Source organism: Cupressus sempervirens, chromosome 10 (assembly GCF_028749045.1).
Source record: "Cupressus sempervirens isolate cs-2001-9-10 chromosome 10, ASM2874904v1, whole genome shotgun sequence".
NCBI classification, from domain to species: Eukaryota; Viridiplantae; Streptophyta; class Pinopsida; order Cupressales; family Cupressaceae; genus Cupressus; species Cupressus sempervirens.
Genome location: NC_143127.1, coordinates 111,397,918 through 111,424,428, shown reverse-complemented (window position 1 = coordinate 111,424,428; position 26,511 = coordinate 111,397,918). Strand labels below are relative to the sequence as shown.

The following is a 26,511-nucleotide window of genomic DNA, read 5'->3' as shown; positions in this document are numbered from 1 at the left end:
TTATTAAAAATATATCATCTATTATTTTTTATCATTAATTTATGATTATTAATTGCAATTATATTTATAAATAGTATTAATGTCTATATTAATGTAAATGAATTTTTTAGTAATGAAAATAGTTTATTATCTGTAACACGTATTTCTAATGAAAAAAAAACGTTAATCAAAATATATAAATACAAATATTTAAATCTTCAACACAAAATAACTTGCTAATTTTTTGTTTAGGTATATTTAATACTATCATATTTCAAGTCACAAATATAGTGAGTAAGCTCCATTTCTTATACCAAATGATTTGTATCACATTATTCGTATGTAATATTGTAATGTATTGTTGCAGATTTTGTCTTCTAAAAATGTGTGACCGAGTTTATATTCCGAGCCCAAATGCTAACTCGGATTGCCCAATCACTAGCATCATCGAAACACAAACTTTGGAAAATGTGTTTGTGATAAAATGTCCAAGTGTGGAGAAGTCATTGCACATTGTTCTGGGTGAAGAATTTCTACAGAATAGATCTGGTTCCATACGGTACAAGGACATTGCTTCTAAATTCCTCACCAATTGCATGGACCTTTTTGAGAATGTAGAAATTGTGAAGCAAATGGAAAATGCATATGTGAACCATCAGTTCAAGCCTCTTGAAGACTATGATCCATACATCAGTGCATATGTCATAGAGATGAGTAGTGCCCTCATAAGTGGCTTGTTCTCCCTTGAATCTTTAAGTTCATGCAACATTACTCAATGTCTATATTATTCTATCAAAATTGCCATTAGTACTAAGTACAAATCTGTTGTAGACCATGCATTGCACGTTCACTATTTCCAGCTCTCTGAACAAAATGTATCAAGAATTTCAGATGTTTGTGATGCAATGATATTCCTACAAATTCATATGTCTCCTCTTCCAGTGTTTCCTCACACAAATACTAGTTGCTCCATGATTATGCCCTCTAGTAGGGAGCTACTTTAAGCTACAGAAGATTTCTCAAAATTGTCTTTCATGCATGAGCGTAAAGTGCATATATGTATATTCATGAACTGGTCATTTTACTAATATTCATGAACTTTAAATACTATGTCGTCATCATTGTATATACAAAATGTATTGTACACCTAATAGTACACAATATTGGTATTTTAGCATATTGAAATATTTGATTATATCATGTGATATATTATTATTATTATTTTTTTACATGATCTCATATATTTTTAATTGCATGTTCTCTACTGATCCCTACATAGTGACAAAGTTTTGATTACTTGTCTCTATTATATGAAGATGCAATTGCAATTGTGAAAAAGTTTTTACTTCTATCATTTTTCTTTTCAATTTTGCTATGCCAATTGCATCTAGTAATTTGTACATATTGTTCACCTAATCAAAGATATTTGGTTCATTGATTTGTTTCTTTATATCATATTTGACATGTTCACAAAGCCTATTTCAACAACTACAAATTCTAAATACAATTTAAACCCAAACCAACTATCTGGTATGTTTTGACCCTATTTTAAGAATTACCAAAATAATTTTTAATAAAAGAATTACTAGGTAAAAATTTAAAAAAAACATGAAATTAAATAACGACCAGAAATGATGAGTAGTTTGGGTAAAATAACCATGTTGTTTTTCTTTTAAGGTTCATGCTTGTGTACATCATATGAATAGCTCACAAAAAATAGAGTTAGCTAATTTCTACATTGAATATTTATTACATTGAAAAATAAGGAAAAATTTTCTAGCCTAAAAGAAACTTAATCCACTTCATGAAAAATATTCCCATAAAATTCATGAGTCTGAAGCTTAAAAATTAAGAGTTATTAATGGGACACGGTGAGGTTAAAAGAAAAAGGAACAAAGAATCTGGGGTGAAGTTTAATCAAGAAAAAAAGCATTGGTAACAGAGTCTATATCTACCAATGCTTCTTCAACCAAGAAATAAAAACTATCTATAAGAATAAGTGACTAGAACAAGTAGTGACTATGTTAAACTAAATCTACAGAGTTTCCATAAACCAAGAACAATGATTGTCTAGTTCCTGCTGTTAATAATTATACTAGAAGTTTTTAGTTAGTGTATTTAAGTTAGTTACCAAATCAAATAAGCAAGATATCAAGGTCAACTGTTAGCAAATGGCAGGTCAAGTAGACTTTGGCTGAATTGGATGCTCAATCAAATAGCAAAATTAATAATGAATTTTGTTGCTAGCTTTGTCAATAGCATATAAAAACATTGTTTGCAAAAAAGTACATAAGTGAATAGAAAAAGAGAATATTTTCCACTTGCATGTGTTCTACTAGATCTGCATCCATTATATGTGTTAGAGTGCTATGGCATGCCTAGCAATAACAAATATAGTTATAGGCTTTGGTCAAACCTAATCATAGTTGACTGTGCGTGCAAAAATGGCAGGGTGGTTATATAAGTCTGCTTGAGCATTTTGACAATTGATGAAATCAGTTCAGATGAAAATGTTTTTGCAAGCAAGCAATTAGTTTATTTTAGAGTATTAAATAGGCCAAAGGCAATGTATTGTAATACAATACATTGTGAGTACACTTTGTAAGGTTAAAAGACAAAAGATCAAGGAAAATTAAATTGTAAAGGAAGAGTGTTATGGCTTGCCTTTTTTCTTATAAGCAATAGAAAATATAGTGATAGGCTTTGGTCAAGTTTCAGTCAGGTTCAGTGTGCCTGCAAAAATGGCACAGTGGTTGTATAGATTTGGTTGAGCCTTCCGATAATTTGTCGAATCACTGCTCCAAATATTTATGATTGATTAGACATATTAGAAACAAAAGTTTGACAATTGCAAAATTCTTGGGTACACAATGGATATTTGTTGCTATTAGCCTCAAGTACTAACCCTTGCAAGCTATTTACAAAATAGTATCTTCCTTGTTCAGTTTGCATAAGTTTTAAAGAGAAAATTTGCATATTTGGCATGTCCATGGGAAGTGTTTTCCAATTATGCATTTAGGCAAGGAAATTATCAAACCTTTTAATAGATTCTCAATTCTTCTTCAGACAAGATTCTTTGCTTCTCAAAACAATTTTTTTTTTTCCCCCTGCGATTGTACAAAAATGACCCATTCAAGAATTTCACAGACTATTTTGGACTTTGGATTCATTTTAGTGGTGGCTTGTCTTTTGTTTCTTTCCTATTTGTAAAATGAAGCTTTACTGACTCTTTATTATCTGGTTACACTTTTGCAGAAAATTTCACCCAGTTCTTATTCAACTTTTTTTGCAACTAGAAGCTAGAACTACAGCTATACGGAGTTAAGTTGTATACATAGGTAACAAATAAAAATTATCAAAAAGTGATGCATCATTTAACACCTTTATGTATATGAAGCTAGCTATAACAACTACTACTGATCTTCTCCACACTCTTTGGCTTTGGGACTTAACCGAATAGGACTATTTATTTAAGAGCCAAGAAGAGCAAGTATTCATTCTCAAAGAAATTTGATCAAAATGGACACCTATTATATTTTTCTTCATATCTTGACAAGTTTGATAATTCAAAAGCCAAATACTTTTTCCACTTAATACCTATACGACCCAAAACAATAAATGATGAGTGTAAAGCCATGACCCAACCAAATTTAGTGAAATAAAGATCCTTAAGCATTGAATAGATGTTAAAAGGGATTGATTACTATAGAGCGAAGGATGTTGATCTTAATCATATTCCTAATACTTGTGGGTATCTTAATATCTATCATCATATTGATTGATGTTAGGAAATAAAGCTTCAAACCTAATTATTTAATCTATTTCATACAAAACCTATGAGATATAAGCAAGCATACAAATTTACAAAGTGATCATTATGTATTATATTAAATAAATAAACCACAATATAACACACGATATAGCCTAGGAAGACCCTAGTGAGGGAAAAAAGTAGCCTCTAAAAGTACTTGTACTCCATGTATTATTCAATTGTAAAGAAATATAAATATCTTATAATTATAATGTATATTCTTAAAACATAAAGCCTCTCCCATAAATCCTCTATATCAATATGTATATAATATATCAAATTATTTAAGCGTTGTGAGTGCTTGAGCCTACTGGTGTTGGAGGATCAAGATCAAAGAAAGGTGGATGCTAGAATGAGATCATGCAATTGATGCACTCAATGTATGGAGTTCATGCAACTCCCCTTTCATCTCTATTATAGTTTCACTTTGTGTAACTCAATGGTTTGTCCAAATAGCCATCTCATATTTTAGAGTGCACTTTTACTACATCATGTTGCCAAGTTATCCATCAACTAGTGCACCACAAATGATCAAGATCACTAATAGTTCCATTATGCACAACCTTGATGGTGTAGGAGCATCCTACGCTTGCTTGTAATCCTACATGTTTGGAGGGATTTTGGCTTAAAGTTGTGGAGTTCAGCAGATGCTAGTGCTCAGCACGCTCTAGGAACTCGACATGGTCTGTGGAACTCAATATGGTCTAGGAACTCAACATGGTCTCCAGAGCTTGACAATGCTTGGAAATTTACTAGTACTCGGCTTGGTTTTGCTGACACTCAGTTTGGTCTTGGTTCTATTGGTGTCGAGTTGTCTATGAGCCAACTTTTGGCATTTAATTTCTATATGGGTATTGAATTTAGTGTTGTAGTCGACTTGTGGCTCAACCTATATTTAATGATAATGATTTAATTTAGTTTGTAAGAAGTTGGGCTGAGTAGTGGCTTAGTTGGGTATAAGTAAAGGGTCTTTTAGAGTCTTTTTAAAAGGGGGGACAATGATTCATTCCAACTTGGAGAAGGGTATGACGAGTAGTTGCAAATTTTGAAGAGATAGGGTTGTGGCTTACGAACTAGAGAATTGCTTGGTGGACCTAAGGGTACAAGTGTGAATTCTTCTTAGTGTTCTTATCTAGTTACGGATGTGAGCTAGCTAGGATTGGCGTGCGGTAACTAAATCTTGTGGGATCTTGCAGAACTAGTATTGTAATTGTTGTTTGTATTTGGCCCTAACCTAGAAGGCATTACAGTCAGGCATATTTCATGTAATTAGTTATTATATGAATAAAGAGTTGTGATTGGTATCAGATCTTGCATTGTTGTTGCTTTATTGTTGTGTTTCTGTTGTGTATTGGTTTTCAGGATTCTAGATCACCTCATGTTGAGGTACATTTGGTTTCACACTACATCAAGTGGTATCAGGGAAAAGGTTTTCTTGAGTTTGTGGATAGATCGCTGAAGCTAAGGCAGTTTGCAATAGGATTTGCAGAGAAGGTTAATCTTGTGGAGATGATTAATATTCTAGATTAGTGGATCTATTGCTGAGGGTTTGCAAAATTTTGGAAGATGCCTCCAAAAAGATTTGATCCTAGGGAAATTGATGATCTTAGTGATGTTGTGGAAGAAAGGATCTTAGAGAAGATTAGAGCAAAGTTCAAATCTGAGATTGCATTGATGAAGATTGACATGATTGCTGAAATTGTGAGTTCTTTAGGTAGTGTACCTAGGTGAGTGGGTACTGAAGGTAGTTATGAGGAATTTTTTGAAGACTTTGAAGTTGCTAGATCTAGTGGTGACAACTGAATTGATCATGTGGAGTGACCTATTAGAACTAGGGTTGGTCAATTTTCTAGACCTGGATCTTAGTTGAAGCTAAAGCATAAGATGGAGGTTTTTAATTTCTCAGGTACTTTGACTCCTATAGACCTGATTAATTGGATTAGTGAATTGGAAGACTACTTTGAGCTTAAGGATATTAAGGATCCACTTAGAGTGAGGTTGGCAAAAACTAAGTTAAAGGGACATGATACTCTTTGGTGGAAGGAATTGGAAAGAGACAGAGAAGAGGAAGGTAGAATGAAGATCTCTAGATGGAGATTGATGTTGACTAAGTTGAAGGCTAAGTACATTCATATTGATTATGAACTTGAGTTGTTTAAGAGATTGTAGAATCTGAAATAGAAAGATATGTCTCTGAAAGATTATACCGAGGAGTTCTACAAGTTGACTATTTAGTTTGGTCATAAGGAATTGTCAAAGAAGAAGGCAGCTCAGTACATTAATGGTTTAAGATTCAATATTCAGGATGAGGTTGGTATGTTGAATATTTCTTTAGTTGAGGATGCTTATCAGTATGATCTAAAGGTAGAAGATAAGTTAAAGAGGAAAGGTCAAGGTAATTCTAGAGGGAAGGAGAAGCAAGATAGCTTGGCACAAGCTAAACTGAGTGCTAAAGGTGAACCAAAACCCGTTGATCAAAAAAGGAGAAGAAATGGAGGTGGCTTCAAGGTAATTGTTTCAGATGTGGTAAAGAAGGGCATAAACCTTTTGAATGTCCACTTAGCAAGACAAATGCTATTGTGAATGATTTTTAGTTCAAGATAATTAGCCTGAGCAAGGAGAAATTTTCCTAGCTTGAAAAGTACTAGTTGGTGAGAGGACATTGGATTCTTGTCAGAGGACTAGTTTATTTAGGACTTGTTGTAAGTCTGGTGGTAAATTCTGCAAGGTGACTATGGATGCTGGTAGTATTAATAACCTTGTTGCTAAGGAGATGGTTTAGAAACTTGGTTTGAAGAGAGTGAGACATCCTTATCCTTATAGGATTGGTTGGTTGCAAGGTGATCATACTTTGGAAGTAAGGGAGCAATGCCTTGTTGATTTTTAGATTGGGCAGTATAAGGATCAAGTGTTGTGTGATATTATGGACATGAACTGTAATGCCCTACCAAAGGATCCAAAGAATTAACCTAAAGTTTCACTAAGTTTGGTAGCATTTTTTTTTTAAAACATGAAAGTAACACCATTCATAACATAGTAGTGAAAGCAATAACATTATTCAACTGAAAGTAATCATAAACATACATAACATGTTACATTCTTCAAAGATCCCTTAACGCTGAATCACATCTAATGTAACTAATTATGTTTCCATCTAATACTGCATCCACATGAAATAATAATGAAAAGTCTGGCGTTCTTAAATTACATTCCTAATTGTTCAATCATTCACTCTACATGCCATAGGGTATAAAGGCTTAAAAGAATATACATTCATGTAAATAAACTACATCATCATACTAACTCTAATCCATGATGCAATAACATAAATTAAACCACAAACCACACATGATACATCATCATAACCATAAATCATCAAACATAATTAACTAAGTGCACGGTTCCTCTCAACCGTAAATAGCATCATTAGACCATCGTGGATCCTAGCCATCCCTCCGTGCGTAACATTCCAAATCATTGAAGAGATCATCAGTATTAACACAGTAGGAATGTCACTCCTAAATCATACAACACCATATGCAAAAAGATATCTAACACACAAAATAAAGCATAAGATAACATCATCTAATATATGCAAATCATCAATGTAAGGATACATGTCCACCATCATAATCCATGAATAGAATGAAGATAGATGCCAACAAGGAATATATCAACCACAGTGTCTCAAATGGATCTCAAATGATAAGAGTGGAAAAGCACTACCACCCGACCGTGTGGTACCTAGATGGTCCGCTCCCACCGCGCTGAGGAGATAGTCTCAAGTCCCAAACAGGTTATTAAAATCACATAGCACAAATACTCTCTAAGTCTAGGAATCCTAAAAGTATACTAACTCAAGGGTTCCAATCACAAAATGACATCTAATCCCAGAGGCACAACAAAGACATGTAGGAAACCTACTATGCAAGCGAGAAAGTGTCATCAAAGAGATCATGCTAGAGTTACCCTGGTAATCTCTCAATAGACCCTAGCCCCCTAGTGATCCCTGTGCGGCCACTAGTATCCTCTCATACTAACGAGGAATACTACAAATGGCAATGTCGCAACCAAGTGTTCTCTCTACTCCCATCCTAGTCTATACTAGCACTCGAGGCATGGGCAAGAACATACAATTATCTTATTAGGTTCATTTAATCTCCATTTAGTGTAAATGTTTTCACTTATTAAAACAACTTACAATGAGTTACCTTGGTAGTCACTTAGGGCCCTGGCCCCCATTGCAAGCCACTTCCCGACACTACAAGTAGATAACCAACCCTAGGCTCATGGAATCATAAATCAAAAAATACCAAAAGATAATCCGCAATATAATCATCAAATCTCCATGAGCAAAAGAAAAGCATCCATAGATAATCATGACCACAACAATTCTCTATTGGCAACTAAGGGTATCACTAATAATCAAAAGTATCCATTGGTTCTCAATAACCAAAATATATCTCAAAATCATATTGATTGAAGAATCCGAAATGGTTGAGTCAAAACATGTCACAACATGACATCATCAAGAAATAAATCAAAATTTCAATCCCGTCGTGGCGACTCGAAAGTAGTCCAAGGATAACTGATCGATGACTCAAAAATGGTTAAGTGTCTCATACACATATAACTCAGCTTCACTCTAGAAGACTGATGAGCAATAACAATCAATAAATACAAACATCTCATAGAGCATACCATCACATTACCATGGTTGGGTTTAGAAAGATTGAGATCAAAAGACATCATCATGACATCACAATCATAACCCTCAAGCCTCTAGTAGATGTCCTATAACTGGTCAACACTAATCAACCCAAAAACCCAAAACAAGAAGCATAGAGAAAACAGAATGCAAGCACATGTTTTGGTTTGCTAAATTTACATAATTGAACTAAGTGTGGAGGTTTCAGTTTCTGTTTGCAAGTATACTTCAAGTGTATAAAATTTTTTGTTTAATCTCCAAGTCAACCCTTTTTTCTATACAAACAAAACTTATCAAATCTCAAAATAATAATTTACAATTTCATTAATCATTGGTATTATCAATGATCATATCAGTTATACTCCTTGGCGTAACTCGATTATCAATTATATTTAATTAATTTTACAATTAATTAGGCTACATAACTCAATGATTATTAGATTCACTAAAGCTCTCATTTTTAGGGTTTATTATCTAATGAAAGACTCTCTTCTATCCTATAATTACTTCGTATATACAGCTGAATTGATTAAGGTTTAACACCATGTTATCTTGGAAATCAACCCTTTTATTAAAATATAGAATTATCCCTCCATTATTGTAAAACAATTTTCTAGAATAATTCGAAGATAATTACTTATCTATATCATTTGCATTCTTCCTCAAAATCAATGAAATCAATTATTTCCCCAAAAGCATCTCTCAATATTTAAATTATACTACTCACTGATTTATCAAGATGTAATAATCAATGACTAAATTTAATTAATTCAGCATTAAATAAATATTATCACATTCCAACTTTAAAATTATAACTTTTATCTTCAAAATCAATTATATTATTTAATTAATTTTCCAATTAATTAAATAAAAAAAATTAAAATATCATAATAATTTTCCATTAAATTAAACCATTAATTAAGTCTTTTAATTAGGCTTAATTAATAGAAAATACATCAAAGACTCATAAAATAAAATTTGAAAACCCATCATAGCAAAACACATACAAAATCAAACCAATGGTTAATATCACGAACTACATCATCCAACACATTCAGAGGGTACTCGACTCAGATACTTGTTCTAATTTTCAATTAGGACAAATGGCTTAAAGGGTTGGGATTTGGACTTGAGAATTTATCTCCCCTCTCTTACCATTGAGATAATGTGATAGGGTACACTCATCCTGGCAATTCAAGGAAGTCAATATGTGGTACTTGCAACCTGCATAAAAACCATGCATGTACATATATATATATATATATATATATATATATATATATATATGCTAAGCTAAACAGGAAATGGCAGGAAGTGGTGCATCGTGTAGATCCTGACTAGTAGGTGACTACAACTCCCTTCCTTAACCACATCAGAAACACCATCCAATAAGAGAACAAAAACACACACCATACACATGCAAGTATGGGGTAAGTATCCATAAGAAAAACACATGTGATAATAAACCATCTAACTAATCAATAATTGAAAATAATGTAATAATCATCATGCATACATGAAATATAGAATACCAAATGATCTCATCATATAATAAACTACATCTAAAACAATATTTGATAATCTCAAAATAATGTTACTAACCATCAACATAAAACTAGCCCTAAAAGAGTTTGATAATGATAACAAAAATATGACCTAGGGGCAAGCACTACATGAACAATTGTCATGTGTTGCTTGGTAGACCTTGGAAATATGATTGTAGGGTTGTGCATGATTGTGTTAGGAATGTGTTTATTGTTGAGAAAGGTGGCTGAAAGTTTTCCCTGATTCCTTTAGGGAATGAAGAACTTGGTAGGAGGAACTTGCTAGTATCGATAGCCAAGTTGAGTTGGAAACTTTTGAGAAGTTTGGAGATTGGTGAGGAAAGAAGACCTATAGCACACCTAAGATGGATGTGAAGAAGCAGAAGAAGAAAAAATGAAAGAGTGTACAAGTTGAGGACTTGGAGGATATGTATGTGAAGAACTAATTTGGGATTTATGTGTTGAATCCCAAATTATGTTCTTCTAGCTACTAAGAACATCTTTTCGAACCTAGGGTGTCTAATGTAGGAGCATCCTAGGCTTGCTTGCAATCCTACATGTTTGGAGGGATTTTTGCATAAAGTTATGGAGTTCGACAGATACTAGTGCTCCGCATGATCTAGGAACTCAGCATGGTCTTTCGTTACTTAGTATGTCTAGAAACTTGACATGGTCTGTGGAACTCGACATGGTCTGGGAACTCAGCATGGTCTCTAAAACTCGATAATGCTTGGGGATTTATTGGTACTCAGCTTGGTTCTGTTGACACTCAGTTTGATCTTGGTTCTATTGGTGCCAGGTTTTCTGGGAGTCAAATTTTGGTATTTAATTTTTGTATGGGTATTTGATTTAGTGTTGTAGTTGACTTGTGGCTTGACATATATTAAATGAGAATGATTTAATTTAGTTTGTAAGATGTTGGGCCTACTAGTGGCTTAGTTGGGTATAACTAAAGGATCTTTTTAAAAGGGGGGACAATGTTTCATTCCAGCTTGGAGAAGGGGATGAGGAGTAGTTATGGATTTTGAAGAGATAGAGTTGTGGCTTAGGAATCAAATAATTTCTTGCTGGACTTAAGGGTACAAGTGTGAATTCTTCTTGGTGTTCTTATCTAGTTGTGGATCTGGCCTAGCTAGAATTGGCATGTGGTAGATAGATCTTGCGGGATCTTGCAGAACTAGTACTATAATTGTTGTTTGTATTTGGCCCTAACTTGAAAGGACTTACAATGGGGCATATTTCATGTAGTAAATTATTATATAAATAAAGATTTGTGCTTGGTATCAGATCTTGCATTGTTGTTTATTTTTTGTTGTGTTTTCGCTATCTGTTGGTTTGATAGATTTTGGATCAACTCATTTTGGGGTACATCCAGATTTGCACTACATCACTTGACATGTCTCTTAGGGTCATAGACCTATATCTAAAGAATATCTCATGTATACTCAAAAAATGCTCCTATCATCATGTACTCTTAATGAGCATGATACAAAGCTCACCAACACTCTAGTCTATCTACCTTACCACTGTACTAAGTTGTACCTCTCTCTATGTCAATATCAATTTAAACAACTAGATGTACCTCCTAGATGTAGGGATAAAAGACTAAACCTTAAGTTTACATAGATATGATTATTAGTTTATGATGCTAAGCCACTCATAGACACATGTTTAAAAAGCATAAAGACAAGGTTTGTAACGATGTCCACATCATATAATCATTTAGTATAAGTAAAAAAGTTATATACCATGATTCAAATAAACCTTGTACCTAGATTGTTATCCTTCAATATGGATTCATCCAAATGACCCTACAACTAAATATGCATAGTTGAAGACATCTAAATATGAAGAACCCAGGGAAGTGGAATTAAGTACTAGAGGTACAATAGTAAGTGATCTTGATGTGAAATTATACATATGAATTATATTTCCACTGGGGAAGGTAACCATAGTCAAAAAAGTTTGTACCCTTGTTTAGGTGATGCTTAATGACTTAAAAAACCTTGTGAAATATCGAATCAACATCCCAAGTGTGGGAATTGAAATGTGAGGTTGAGTCTCTAGAGAAGGATGACTTCCTTTAGAATCAAGGTGTACTTAACTACTAGCTTTTGAGGAAAAAGGGAGAAGTTTATGCATAAAGGAAAAATTGGTGATAAACCATACTAATTATTTGATCTCCTTTTTCCTATATTTTCCCTTAAACTATCATGAAACTACTAGAAAAAATCTACTTAAATTTGATCAACTTGTAGAAAAATCTGAAAGTTAGGAATCAAAATTACTTTGCAATGAACCTAAAGATTCATAACCTTAATCAATAAACAAAATTAACACAATCATATAATAGAGAAGATGAGAAAATTTATCCAAATAAGAAGGAAAATATTACACAAGATATTTGAATTTGGAAAAGATAAACAATATCAATATATTTAAAAAAAGACAAGGCTAAGTATAATTATAAAGGAGAACTCTAAAAAATAAATAGAGAGAGAGGGAGAGAGAGAGAGAGAGAGAGAGAGAGAGAGAGAGAGAGAGAGAGAGAGAATGCTTAAATATATATATACAAGATTTTCTATGCATAGTTGAGGTATAACTCCAGTTATGTCATGAAGTTTCAAACACTCACTTAGGGTTGAGTTGCACGTAAGGAAAATAATAGATCAAACTAAAATGTATTTGATAGATCTACATGAAGAACTCAATGAAGGAGTGACAGAGATACCACATAAATGTTCTTATGATTTTGACTATCCTATGTAAACTAGAAACATGGTAGAGGGGTCATTGCCAACCAAAAATTTAATGACTTTAATCCTCTTTTGGACTTTATCACATATAGTCTCTTCAATTACCTCAACCGTTGGGTAATTGCACCAAGATGGTGCACACATAATTGAAAAACTTAAAATTTGCAATAACTTGATGAGGTTATGAATGACCTCAAAATAGGGCCAGGCTTAGTAAAAATTCCTAGCCAAAAAAAAAAAAAAAAAAAAATGTTTAGAAATCGATTGGCTTCCAAAGGACCAAAGGTTCTTTAAAACTTGACTAGGTTTTGAAGAGCTTATTTATTTTTTGAATGGTCATAGTTTTGGCTATTTTCAAAGCCTAAAACTATGGACCAACAAAGAAAGGAAGTGGAAAACAATCAAAATTTGATTGTGTTTCCAATAAATAAGCATGCTATTCCATCATTTTCATCCTTTTGCAACAATAACACCCAGTAAAAAAGGTAAGATTCCATTTTTATCATTTTTGTTTTCCTTTTTTTTATTAATGTAGGGTTTTAAATTGATTTATTATTTTTTTAAATTTATATATCAAATGCTTCAAACAATCCCAAAAAATAAAACAAAGATGAAATACCACTTTCTCCACAAAAAACTTAACCATACCATGAAAATATTTTGCATGAATAAGCACAAACACTCAAGTCACTATAGGAAAACCACAAAACCCTCAAGCTAGTAGTGCACAACAAAAAAATCCCTAAAATATTGCTCCTCAACAACCACCACCACTAATAAACCCAATGCATATTCCATTAGATCATGATAACATTGCACAAGAGACCTCATCAACCACCTTACACAAAATAGTTTACAAATTTCATAAATGGTCAATAGGTTGATGTCCTCTAGTCTTAATCACTACTCAACCCTCACCAATACACTAGATCACATGACCAAGAGTACAAATGAGTTGTTAATGGAGGTAACAAAATGGGGTTCATAGAGGGATAAGTGTCATGAATTTTATATGTATGGGTTGTCATATGATCAAGTGAAAGCTAAGGCTACACTTAAAAGTGATATATGTGCTCTTTTCAATGATCCTTTGACTAGAAACTCCCTAAAAGAAACTATGAAAATCTTTTATATACATTACTGTATTCACAATAGGATGAAATCATATTTTTGGGATAGCTTGTATATGGTATTCAACCTACCACCATTTAATAATTATAAGGTTCCTTTATATGTTTTAAGAATGTTATACAATAAGCTTATCCTTGCTAAGGGAGAGGCTCTACACATGATAGACATGGGGACCATAGGGTGGAATCACAACATAAGAGACATAAAAGAAGAAAAACATGGGTCATATTACATGGTCTCAATAGTCATAAAGGAGCCTATGGATTTAAAGACTCTTCATGTAGCTACATCATTGAATGATGTCATTATTCAACATGACACACATTTAGCTAAACAAGAGGATGGGTCATCATTTGTGATACCTCCATCATCATTACATGTAGCATTAGGGTTATTCCCATTTTTGACACTTGTATTATCACTACATGCACAGGTGAACCCACAGTAGTGGGTTACACTTTTTTGGAGAAAGAAATTCCTCCAAAATCGTGCAACTATGAATTTTAAATTTCTTAGTTTCGATAGAAATAAATTAGTTTCTATTGAAACTTTTCATGCCATGTAGTTCTGATCAAAACTACATAGATAGTTTTGATCGAAACTATCTATGTAGTTTTGATCGAAACTATCTATGTAGTTTTGATTGGAACTATGAAACCCGATCAAGGTTTGGTAACCCCATTGTCGGGCTTCATAGTTTCAATCGAAACTATCAAAACTAGTTATAATAGTTTTGATCAAAACTAACAAAACAAAGGAAATGTGCAAATAATCATTACCTGACCCCACATGTCATTTTAGATAGTGGGCTGAGAGTTTTCAATTAGAAGTGCACAGAATATAGAGGCATCTGAATTTAGCAGCCTTCAAAAAAGGTACGATTTTCCCTCTTTAACCTATTCTATGCAATTTTAGTTTTATTTTATATGTTTTTAGTTTCATTTTATATATATATTTTTTATGTATGTATATATCATATATATGTATACATTTATATATCATTTATATATATATATATATATATATGTATATATATATGTATACATATATATCTTGTATATATGTATATATATCATGTATGTATACATATATATCTTATATATGTATATATCATATATATACAATGTGTGTATACATGTATATATACAAATATATATATATATATATAATATTCATATCATGTACATGTATATATGCATATGTATATATACATATATATGTATATGCACATGTACATATATACATATGTATGTATGTATATACATGCATGCACACACACACACACATGTACATATGAACTTAAATTTTAATATATTACAACTTCACGTGTGTACAATAAAAATTTAAATGTATGTGTACATATCCACAATATGTATGTATACATACACATTCACACACACACACACACACACATACACACATATGTATGTATGTAACATATACATATGCATATATATATATATATATATATATATATATGTAAATGTATATGTTACATACATACACATATATATATGTGTGTGTGTGTGTGTGTGTGTGTGTGTGTGTGTGTGTGTATGTGTATGTGTATTTGTATGTATACATACATATTTTGGATATGTACACATACATTTAAATTTTTATTGTACACACGTGAACTTGTAATATATTAAAATTTAAGTTCATATGTACATGTGTGTGTGTGTTTAAATCTTCACCTTATCCCTAATAATTTAATTTTAATGAACTTTAACCCTAACATTAGTTCCAACAGGTTAGGTCATGATATGAACCCTAATATAAACTTCACCTTGACCTCCTCACCCTAATCTTAAGTCTAATTAAACCCTGACTAAAACCTAATCTAAAAAATAAATATAATTGTGCAATCCTAACTCTAAATGTTATGTAACACAATGCTAACCCTCATGTAAATTTAATCCTAATCTTAACTCTAAATATTTTATATTTACCCTAGAAATGACCTTGATTCTAACCATAACCATAAAATCTAAACCCTAAACATAAACCTTTAAACCTGAAGTTATATTGAATTTTAACCCAAAAATTATCCCTAAACCTAACCATGATGTGAAGACTAGATATAAATTTTTACAGCACATTCCTCACATCTTAATGCTAAAAAACCCTAATATGAATCCTAACTAAAAACTTTAATCTAGATTTACACTAAGCCTAAAAATTTAATCCTAAAGATCCCTAAACATTATATTAATGTATTGATCATGATTCTAATGATATAGCTCTAAATCCTAACCACGGTCCTAACTCTATGCCTAATCATGTAACTATAACCATAACATAAACCTTAATCCTAGGCAATACTAAACCCTAATGGGCTAATTATATTAACTTACTGAACATTTAACACTACATCCTAAATCTAATCATAATTCTATGTTCGTAACTCTAACATAAGTCTTACACTAATATTACACACTAATGATTTGACTAGATATAAACACAATTATAACACTAACCCTAACTCTAACCATAATTGCTTACTCAACATAGAACACTATTTTGAACACACACTCCTTTAACCCTATCCCTAAATATTTTCCTAACCTTGACTTAATGAGAATTTACCATAATTAAACCCTAATAATGATCCTAAACTCAATCTTAATACTCAACCATGTAACCCTAAAATTAACCTCAGAATCATAATATAAACCATAATCATTATATAATATTGATGGGGACACAACCCAACAACAGAATAGACACAACAGAAAAGGGAAATTGTATTAACTGAGAAAATAAGCTAGTAAAAATAGTACAGAGAAAATAAACTTCAAGACATGCCCTAAGGGCTTACAATAGCATAAATCTGGAGATAATTTCTCCTTTCAGTACCTCCTCTCAAACTCCACTCCGAACTGCCTTTTACAATGCCAAAAATCTCATTAAATAGACCTCGGAGAGTTAAGGACTAGGAGTACATTCTAGAAAGTGCTAGTAGGCATCCACCGACCAAATAGAAGGTTCCAGAAGCTGTGTTAGAAGTCGGTGCAAATCTAGAAGAATCCAGAAATGTAACCGAACTTTCAGGAGGCATAACTTTTGAACCGTAGCTTCGATTGACGAACCGTTTACATTTTCAGAAAGCTCTTGAAACACTCTATAGTCCTATGCACCAGTTTCACTCATCCCCCATTTTTAATCCCTTTTTGAGGTCATTTAATGCCCCTAACCTAACTTTGAAGCATTCTTAGGAGGTCTCCAAAACCCGAAAAATTGCAATAACTTTCAAACCGTGGGGCCTTTTGACCTGATTCTTTTTCTGGAATGCTCTAAGTCAAAATTACATTCATTTGTCCAATTTACACCTTCTAGGTCACCAAAATGATGGCCAAATTACATGCTCTTATTTTTTCAAGATTTTCTAGCACACTGATAGCTGAACTGTGAGAGTTGGAACCTTTATTTGACCCAAATGGGTATCCAAAAATGAAAAGACATGAAACAGAAACTAAGTCTAAGTACATTTTTTTTTGGGTGACAGAGGATTGCCCTTATACATCTGGATGCTCCTGCATCAAACATTAACCTTGAATGACAACCTTAATCAAATTAATTTATGCAATATGAGGCACGTGCAACAAGAACAATATGTAAAATTAATTTTATAACTCTAGACCTAACTATAATACTAATAATAAGTCTTAACCTAACCCTTTAATGTTTTAACTTTAAGCTTAGAACCCTAAAATTAACTCTAAACCTAACACTAACTCTAACTCTTTACCATAGCTCTACTTATTTCCCTAGTAACCTTAGTCATGATCATGATAATATACCTACTAGCTTATATATATATATATACATATATATATACATATACATATATATACATATATGTATATATGTATGTATATACGTATATATATATGTATATATATATGTGTATATATATATGTATATATATATGTATATATGTATATATGTATATATATGTATATATATATATGTATGTATATATGTATGTATGTATATATGTATGTATATATGTATATGTATATATTGTTGGATACAATTGATAATTGCATGATTGTCTTTGATGTTACACAAATGTCATATCAGTCATCAGACAGTGTTAACCGAGCTCACTCGGTCATCAAAGAAAAGTAGCAGACAGTGTTAACCGAGCTCACTCGGTCATCAAAGAAAAGTAGCAGACAGTGTTAACCGAGCTCACTCGGTCATCAAAGAAAAGTAGCAGACAGTGTTAACCGAGCTCACTCGGTCATCGAAGAAAAGTAGCAGACAGTGTTAACCGAGCTCACTCAGTCATCAAAGGAAAGTCGGAGAAATCGGTGTTTACCGAGTTCACTCGGCGACTGAAAGATTTCACGAAATTCTCTGTATTAACCGAGCTCAGTTGGTTAACACAGGAATTATTTTCTATGCAGTATTTACCAAGTTAAGTCGGTCAGTGAAGGATTTCACGAAATTCTCTGTATTAACCGAGCTCAGTCGGTTAACACAGGAATTATTTTCTGTGCAGTATTTATCGAGTTAAGTCGGTCAGCGAAGGATTTCTCGAAGGTTAAGTAATTAAAGTTAATTACTTTATGTAATGTATGAAGCCAACTTATAGCACAATTATTTATAATTATAACTTGTATTTGAGCCGACTTGATAATCTGAAAGGTATATATGAAGGATCAAGTTGCGAATTCAAGCATGGAAGTATGAATGTGAAAAAGTTAGCAGATATGATTGAATATCTAATATGCGAATTATAAGGAAGGTCAGAGCAAATTTCTGAAGGATCAGAGAGGATCTAGAGGAATAGAACAGAGATCTGTATCAGCAAAGATAAGTTGTATTTATTTCAGATCACTCATTGTTACTTTCTAACAATTGTAACAGTGTTTTCAAATCTCTTAACAGAGTGGGTTTAACAGCCTTTTGTAAAATCCTCTAACAAGGTGGCAATTCAGTTGAATTGATCTAAAGACCTCTAGCAAGGCCACTCCTAGCAGGGTGATTAAATCCTCTAACAAGGTCACACCTAACAGTGTGTTTTGTAACCTTTAACAAGGTTGGCTCCTAACAGGGCTCACTTCAGAAGAGTGAAAAACAGTAACTAGTTACATTGGTGGTTTTTCCCATATTGGGTTTCCACGTTAAATCTGGTGTCTCTTGTCTCTTGTTTGTTGTGTTTTCAGTTTGATTATATGAGTATCAGCAATGAGTATTTCCTTTGACATCTTAAGGGACTTGTGGGAAAAGTTTTTGTAGTAACTGATTCACCCCTCCCCTCTCAGTTACTCCATTCTCATTTCCAACAATTGGTATCAGAGCTTATTGGTGCTTGCAAGAAAAGATTTCAAGGATCTAAGCCAAAGATCAAGATGTCTTACAAGAGAGAAATTCCAAGACTCAACAAAAATAACTTCTCTGCATGGCAAGGATTGATGAAACTTCATTTGGCTACTATTGGTGATACAGGACTGAAATATCTTGATGAAAAATACAAAGAACCTTCCGGCACATTATTTGTCAATGATATTGCTGAAAAGAAGACTCATAACAATATGATGATAGACATTGCATCTGCACTAAGCTATGAAGAATTTGATGATATCAAGGATTGCCAAACTGATTTTGACATGTGGAACAAGCTGAAAGAAATCTATGGAGGAGATGACAATGTGAAAAGAGCAAAAGCAGAAAGTCTAAGAGGACAATTTGACCAAATGAGAATGAGAGAGGATGAAAACATTGCAAAATATGTTGATAGAATCAAAGCATGTGTCAGTGCAATCAGGGCATCTGGAGGTGATATCAAAGAAGAGACAGTTATAAGCAAAGTTCTCAGAACCTTGCTTCCCATCTATGCAATCAGAGTTTCTGCAATTCAAGAAAGAAGGTGTGAAGCAAATCATAATATCAATTTGGAGGCTATAGTTGGAAGACTAACCGCATTTGAACTAGACAATTTTGACAACTATGTTCTAGCTTCCAAAAACACTGAATCAGCATTTGAGGCCAAACTTTCACTCAAAGATAGAGGCAAAAAGAAATCAGAGTCAGAAAGTGATGATGAATCAGACCAAAGTTCAGACAGTGATCTTGAAGTAATTGAAGCTCTACTGGCAAAGAAATACTCCAGAGGCAGAGGAAAATATAAAGGTAAAGTTCCTCTAATCTGTTTTTCATGTGAAGAAATTGGTCATATTGCAGCTAGGTGCCCAAACAAGAAGAACAATGATGAAAAGAAGGGTCATAAATGGAATAGAAAGAAAGATTACAAATCATTCAAGAACAAAGGTAAGAAATCATGTTTCATGGCTGAAAATTCTAAGGATTCTGATAATAGTGAAGATGAAATTGTTTATATTGCTGTGAAAGATGATTCTGATAGTGATGAGGAAGATAAAATGGCTCTTATCTCTCATATAAGTATGAATGATACATGGATTATAGACAGTGGTTGCTCTCATCATATGACTGGTGATAAAACTAAATTTGATCAGTTTGAAGATTATGATGGTGGCAGTGTAAGGTTTGGTAATAATGAACCTCGTTTCATAAAAGGAAGAGGAAGAATCTCTCTAACCAAAGAACTTATATGCAACAATGCCTATTGGGTTGAAGGTCTTAAACATAACTTGCTAAGTGTGGCACAGTTACTCAATACCGAATTTAAGGTGGAATTCATGCATGGAAAGGCAAGACTGTTGAATGAGCAAGGAAAGCTGATAGGATCTGGCACACAAACTAAAGGTAACTTGTTCTACCTAGAACTTGGTGAATGCTCATGTTTTATTGCTCAAATTGAAGAAAGTTGGTTATGGCATAAGAGGTTGTGTCATGTCAATTTTGATAATCTGGTGAAGATAAGCAAATTCAAAAAGGTAAGAGGCATTCCTAATATAAAGAAACCTGAGGTCGGTTTATGCAAGAATTGTCAAATTGGAAAAATGGGAAAGACTAGTTTTAAAAGTAAAAGCTATCAGTCTGAAGATATATTAGAAATTGTGCATACTGATTTATGTGGACCCATTGGAATTGAAAGTTATACTGGAGAAAAGTTCTTCATTCTTTTTGTTGATGATTACTCAAGAATGATGACTGTTATGTACCTAAGGAATAAATTAGAAGCTTTTGAGAAATTCAAATGGTACTTGGAAAGAGTAGAAAAAGAAACAGGGAAATGATTGAAATGCTTAAGGTCAGACAGAGGTGGTGAATTCATTTCACATGAGTTCAATAACTTCTGCATTGAAAGAGGAATTAAAAGACAAGTTTCAGCACCAGGAATTCCAGAACAAAATGGGATAGCTGAAAGAAGAAATAGATCCATTATAGATTGTGCAAGGACCCTAATGATTGAAAAGAACATTGCTATCAAATACTGGAAGGAAGCTATCAGCACTGCAGTTCATACCTTGAACCGAGTACAACTGAAAAAGGACTCATTCAAAACTTCCTATGAATTATGGTATGGCTACAAACCCAATGTAAGTTATCTGAAAGTATTTGGAAGCAAATGTTATATTCTGAAAGAATCTAGAAAAGGTAAATTTGATGTAAAAGGAGATGAAGGAATATTTCTAGGTTACTCTTGTAAAAGCAGAGCATATAGATGTTTAAATCTATCTACTCACAAGGTCATAGAAAGTGCACATGTGAAAGTTGATGAGTTTGCAGAGAAATCAGAAGAAGAAAGCAGGAAGGTTCCTGAAGACTACAGAAGATTTATTTACATTGAACCTGATACTATACCAAGTACTCCAGTTAATCAGGAATCCTCAACTCCCGAGTCATCAATGACCGAGTTGCAGGAAGTTCAAACCGAGACACAGGAAGTTTTTACCGAGCTAAAAGAATCCGAGTCACTTTCAGACTCTACCAAGCAAGTATCTACCGAGTCTGAATCTACCGAGCCAGAATAGCAAGAATCTGAAGTACAAAGGGACAACAATGAAACTCATTCAAGAAGTAAAGAACCTGTGTTAGCTAAATATGTTAGAAGGCATCATACTCCAGATCAGATCATTGGAGACAAATCTGAAGGAACTCTGACAAGAAGTAAGTTAAAAGGCACTTGTTTGCTTGCTGATTTTGAACCCAAAAATATCAAAGATGCATTGGCAAATGATAGTTGGATTGAGGCTATGAATGAAGAAATAGAACAGATAGAGAAAAACAAAACATGGACTCTTGTATCTAGACCCAAAGATAAGAATGTGATTGGAACAAAATGGGTATTCAAAAATAAACTAAATGAAGATGGCAAGGTATCAAGAAACAAAGCTAGACTAGTATGCAAAGGATATGCTCAAGAAGAAGGTATAGACTATGGAGAAACCTTTGCTCCTGTTGCAAGATTGGAAGGTATAAGAACCTTACTTGCATATGCTTCTCACAAAGGATTCAAAGTTTATCAGATGGATGTCAAGTCAGCATTTCTCAATGGAATACTAGATGAAGAAGTTTACATTGAACAACCTGAAGGTTTTGTTGATCCAGATAAGAAGAACATGGTCTGCAAATTACACAAGGCGCTGTATGGTCTAAAACAAGCTCCTAGAGCATGGTATGAAAGATTGCATAACTATCTTATTCAGATTGGTTTTCAAAGGACTAATGATAACAGTAGCTTGTATATAAAAGAAGGTCCAGATAATAAGATTGTTTTGGCAGAAATATTTGTAGATGACACTGTTTTCACAGGCAATGATGATCTATGCAAAGAATTTTTAGAACAAATGAACAAGGAGTTTGAGATGTCTATGTTTGGTGAGATTAAATTCTTTGTAGGTCTTCAAATCCAACAAAGTAAGAATGACATCTTCATCACACAGTCAAAATACATCAAGGAGATATTAAAAAAATTTGGTATGGAGGATTGTAAACCAGTTGGAACCCCTATGTGTACTGGATTGAAACTTACCAAGGAAGATGAATCCAAAGAAGTGGATCAAACACTGTATAGATCTATGATTGGAAAGTTGCAGTATGTAGTACATACTAGGCCAGATATTGCCCTTACAGTCGGTATTGTAGCAAGATTTTCAGCAAAACCAAGAGAAACTCATATAATGGCAATCAAAAGAATAATGAGATATTTGAAAGGAACTGAAGATTATGGGCTATGGTATAAATTTGGAGGTAATTTGGATTTGAAAGTATTTACTGATGTTGATTAGGCAGGAAACCTTGATGATAGGAAAAGCACAAGTGGAGGAGCATTCTTTCTTGGAAAGAGATTGGTTTCTTGGACAAGCAAAAAGCAGAATTGTACATCCCAATCTACAATAGAGGCAGAGTATGTTGCTGCAGTAGTAAATTGTTCAAATATTGTTTGGCTTAAGCAGTTATTGCAAGGAATGAGGATGGAAATCAAAGAACCAGTTGTTATGTTCTGTGACAATACTAGTGCAATAAATATATCAAAGAATCCAGTGATGCATTCTAAGACCAAGCATATTGCAATCAAATATCATTTTGTCAGAGAATTGGTACAAGACAAGGAGATCAGATTAGAATATGTCAATTCAAAGGAACAAATTGCTGACATATTCACAAAGCCACTACCTAAGGATGCATTCTTGTATCTCAGAGGTAAGTTAGGGGTTACACCCCTATCCGAAATTCACTAAAAACAAGTTTTAGTGATGCATCAACGCATACCAAAATGCAAATCTATCTATTGATGCAGTCAAATCTGGAAGCTTTGCATATGAATCAGTACTAAAGGTACATTACAATTCATTTAAGTTCTATTGTCTTTGGCATTTTTTGTCAAAGAGGGAGAGATTTACTTTACTGTCATATCTTTCTGAAATTTGTGTGAAAAAGAAAGTTCTTATGTAATTCCTTCATAGAGGGAGGTTACTGAAAGAGGGAGAGTCTATCATCTTAGAGGGAGAATTGTTTTGATGACACATTGTGCTGATAAGGACTTGTTTTCAAATTTCATTCTGCTATGACATGTTGTGTTGCCATCAATGCCAAAGAGGGAGATTGTTGGATACAATTGATAATTGAATGATTGTCTTTGATGTTACACAAATGTCATATCAGTCATCAGACAGTGTTAACCGAGCTCACTCGATCATCAAAGAAAAGTAGCAGACAGTGTTAACTGAGCTCACTCGGTCATCAAAGAAAAGTAGCAGACAGTGTTAACCGAGCTCACTCGGTCATCGAAGAAAAGTAGCAGACAGTGTTAACCGAGCTCACTCGGTCATCAAAGAAAAGTAGCAGACAGTGTTAACCGAGCTCACTCGGTCATCAAAGGAAAGTCAGAGAAATCGGTGTTTACCGAGTTCACTCGGCGACTGAAGGATTTCACGAAATTCTCTGTATTAACCGAGCTCAGTCGGTTAACACAGGAATTATTTTCTGTGCAGTATTTACCTAGTTAAGTCAGTCAGTGAAGGATTTCATGAAATTCTCTGTATTAACCGAGCTCAGTCGGTTAACACAGGAATTATTTTCTGTGCAGTATTTACTGAGTTAAGTCGGTCAGCGAAGGATTTCTCGAAGGTTAAGTAATTAAATTTAATTACTTTATGTAATGTATGAAGCTGACTTATAGCACAATTATTTATAATTGTAACTTGTATTTGAGCCGACTTGATAATCTGAAAGGTATATATGAAGGATCAAGTTGCGAATTCAAGCATGGAAGTATGAATGTGAAAAAGCTAGCAGATATGATTGAATATCTAATATGCGAATTATAAGGAAGGTCAGAGAAAATTTCTGAAGGATCAGAGATGCAGAGTTGCATTTGATCAGAGAGGATCTAGAGGAACAGAACAGAGATCTGTATCAGCAAAGATAAGTTGTATTTATTTCAGATCACTCATTGTTACTTTCTAACAATTGTAACAGTGTTTTCAAATCTCTTAACAGAGTGGGTTTAACAGCCTTTTGTAAAATACTCTAACAAGGTCGCACCTAACAGTGTGTTTTGTAACCTTTAACAAGGTTGGCTCCTAACAGGGCTCACTTCAGAAGAGTGTAAAACAGTAACTAGTTACATTGGTGGTTTTTCCCATATTGGGTTTCCACGTTAAATCTGGTGTCTCTTGTCTCTTGTTTGTTGTGTTTTCAGTTTGATTATATGAGTATCAGCAATGAGTATTTCCTTTGACATCTTAAGGGACTTGTGGGAAAAAATTTTGTAGTAACTGATTCACCCCTCCCCTCTCAGTTACTCCATTCTCATTTCCAACATATATATATATATATATATATAAGCTAGTAGCACTCGCGGTGCAAAATGAAAGACATTATTTTTTTAAATTATAATTTGCTATAGTTAATATATTATGAAAATTTTAATTAATAAATATTTAGTAATATTATGATTTAGTATAAGTTTTATATATTAATTTTTAAAATTTTCATAGAGAAAAATAATAATAGTAATTTTAAAAATATATTCTAAAATCATATAGATAACTATTTAATGTTATAAAAATTGAAGAAATTTTATACATTCTATTGCTAAACAATTTGAGCACATTGAAGCAATATAGAAAATTTTATACAAACATGTCTAATAAAGAAATACTTAATTATCATTGAAAGAAATGATGACATAGTCCATCACAAAATGTAATAGTATAATATTTAATAGTTATTCCAAAATTGGGTTTAATTAAAAATAGTATTGTTCAAAATGTTGACAATAGATTGACAAATAATATGTAAAATATTTTTACTTTTTCAACCATGGATGGACTGGTAATAACTCTACATTTCCATGAAGGACTTTTCGTACTTTAATTGACAGAGTGGACTTTACGTGAAATAATTTAGGTATGCCATAATTTGCATGCAACAACCTGAAAGATGGAATGACTTGGTGTATTGTGAATGTAACTGTGTAACCAAAATTAAGAGTAGCTATCAACCATTCTTTGAGTGGACCTTTGTGATAGCTAATTTTAGATTCTCCTTTCAAAAATTTCATAAACTTTATACTGAGATCATCAGAGAGAGTGTGCTTCCTGAAATTTACTGTTGGGGCAATGATAATTTTATAAATGCATCATGCAAGATAAAGATCACAAATCTCACGGTACAAAGCATTTGGCCATTCGCAAAATTCTACAACCTTGATCTGAAGGTGATGAAATTTGACATCTAAGTTCATCTTCACTTTTGTGGCATAATGGAAGTTGAAGTACAGGGCATAGTTATAAAATTTAATTGACTGTTCCTTGGTCCATTGTTTATAATTCGACTTGTCATTCTATCCCTTATCCAATATCGAACACTTAACTCCTCTATATGAAGGATGACATTTTGTGTAAGTCTACGATGAAAGTCGCATAACCACCAGTAAACCCATTCCAAACGTAATTTATCTGACATCTTCGTAAGCTACATGGGAATTATGAAATAAAATTATATCATTAAAACATGATAAAGAATATGACTTTTTCATAAAGGAAAGAAATGTTGCATCAAGGATAGTAACCATAATAATTAAATTGAATTATTTTACATGAAATAAACATTAAATATATTTGATCAAATTGATATCTTGAGACACATTTTTGAAACATTAGTATTTTTTGTCTTGAAAAAAATTATTTGACACAG

General features: G+C 33.0%; 1 protein-coding gene across 1 annotated transcript in view; it reads right to left on the bottom strand.

Moving 5' to 3' along the window:
• Positions 1-26,511, bottom strand: part of LOC149532841 (uncharacterized) — a 32,592-nt gene that overhangs the window by 4,613 nt on the left and 1,468 nt on the right. The gene's annotated exons all lie outside the window — the stretch shown is intronic.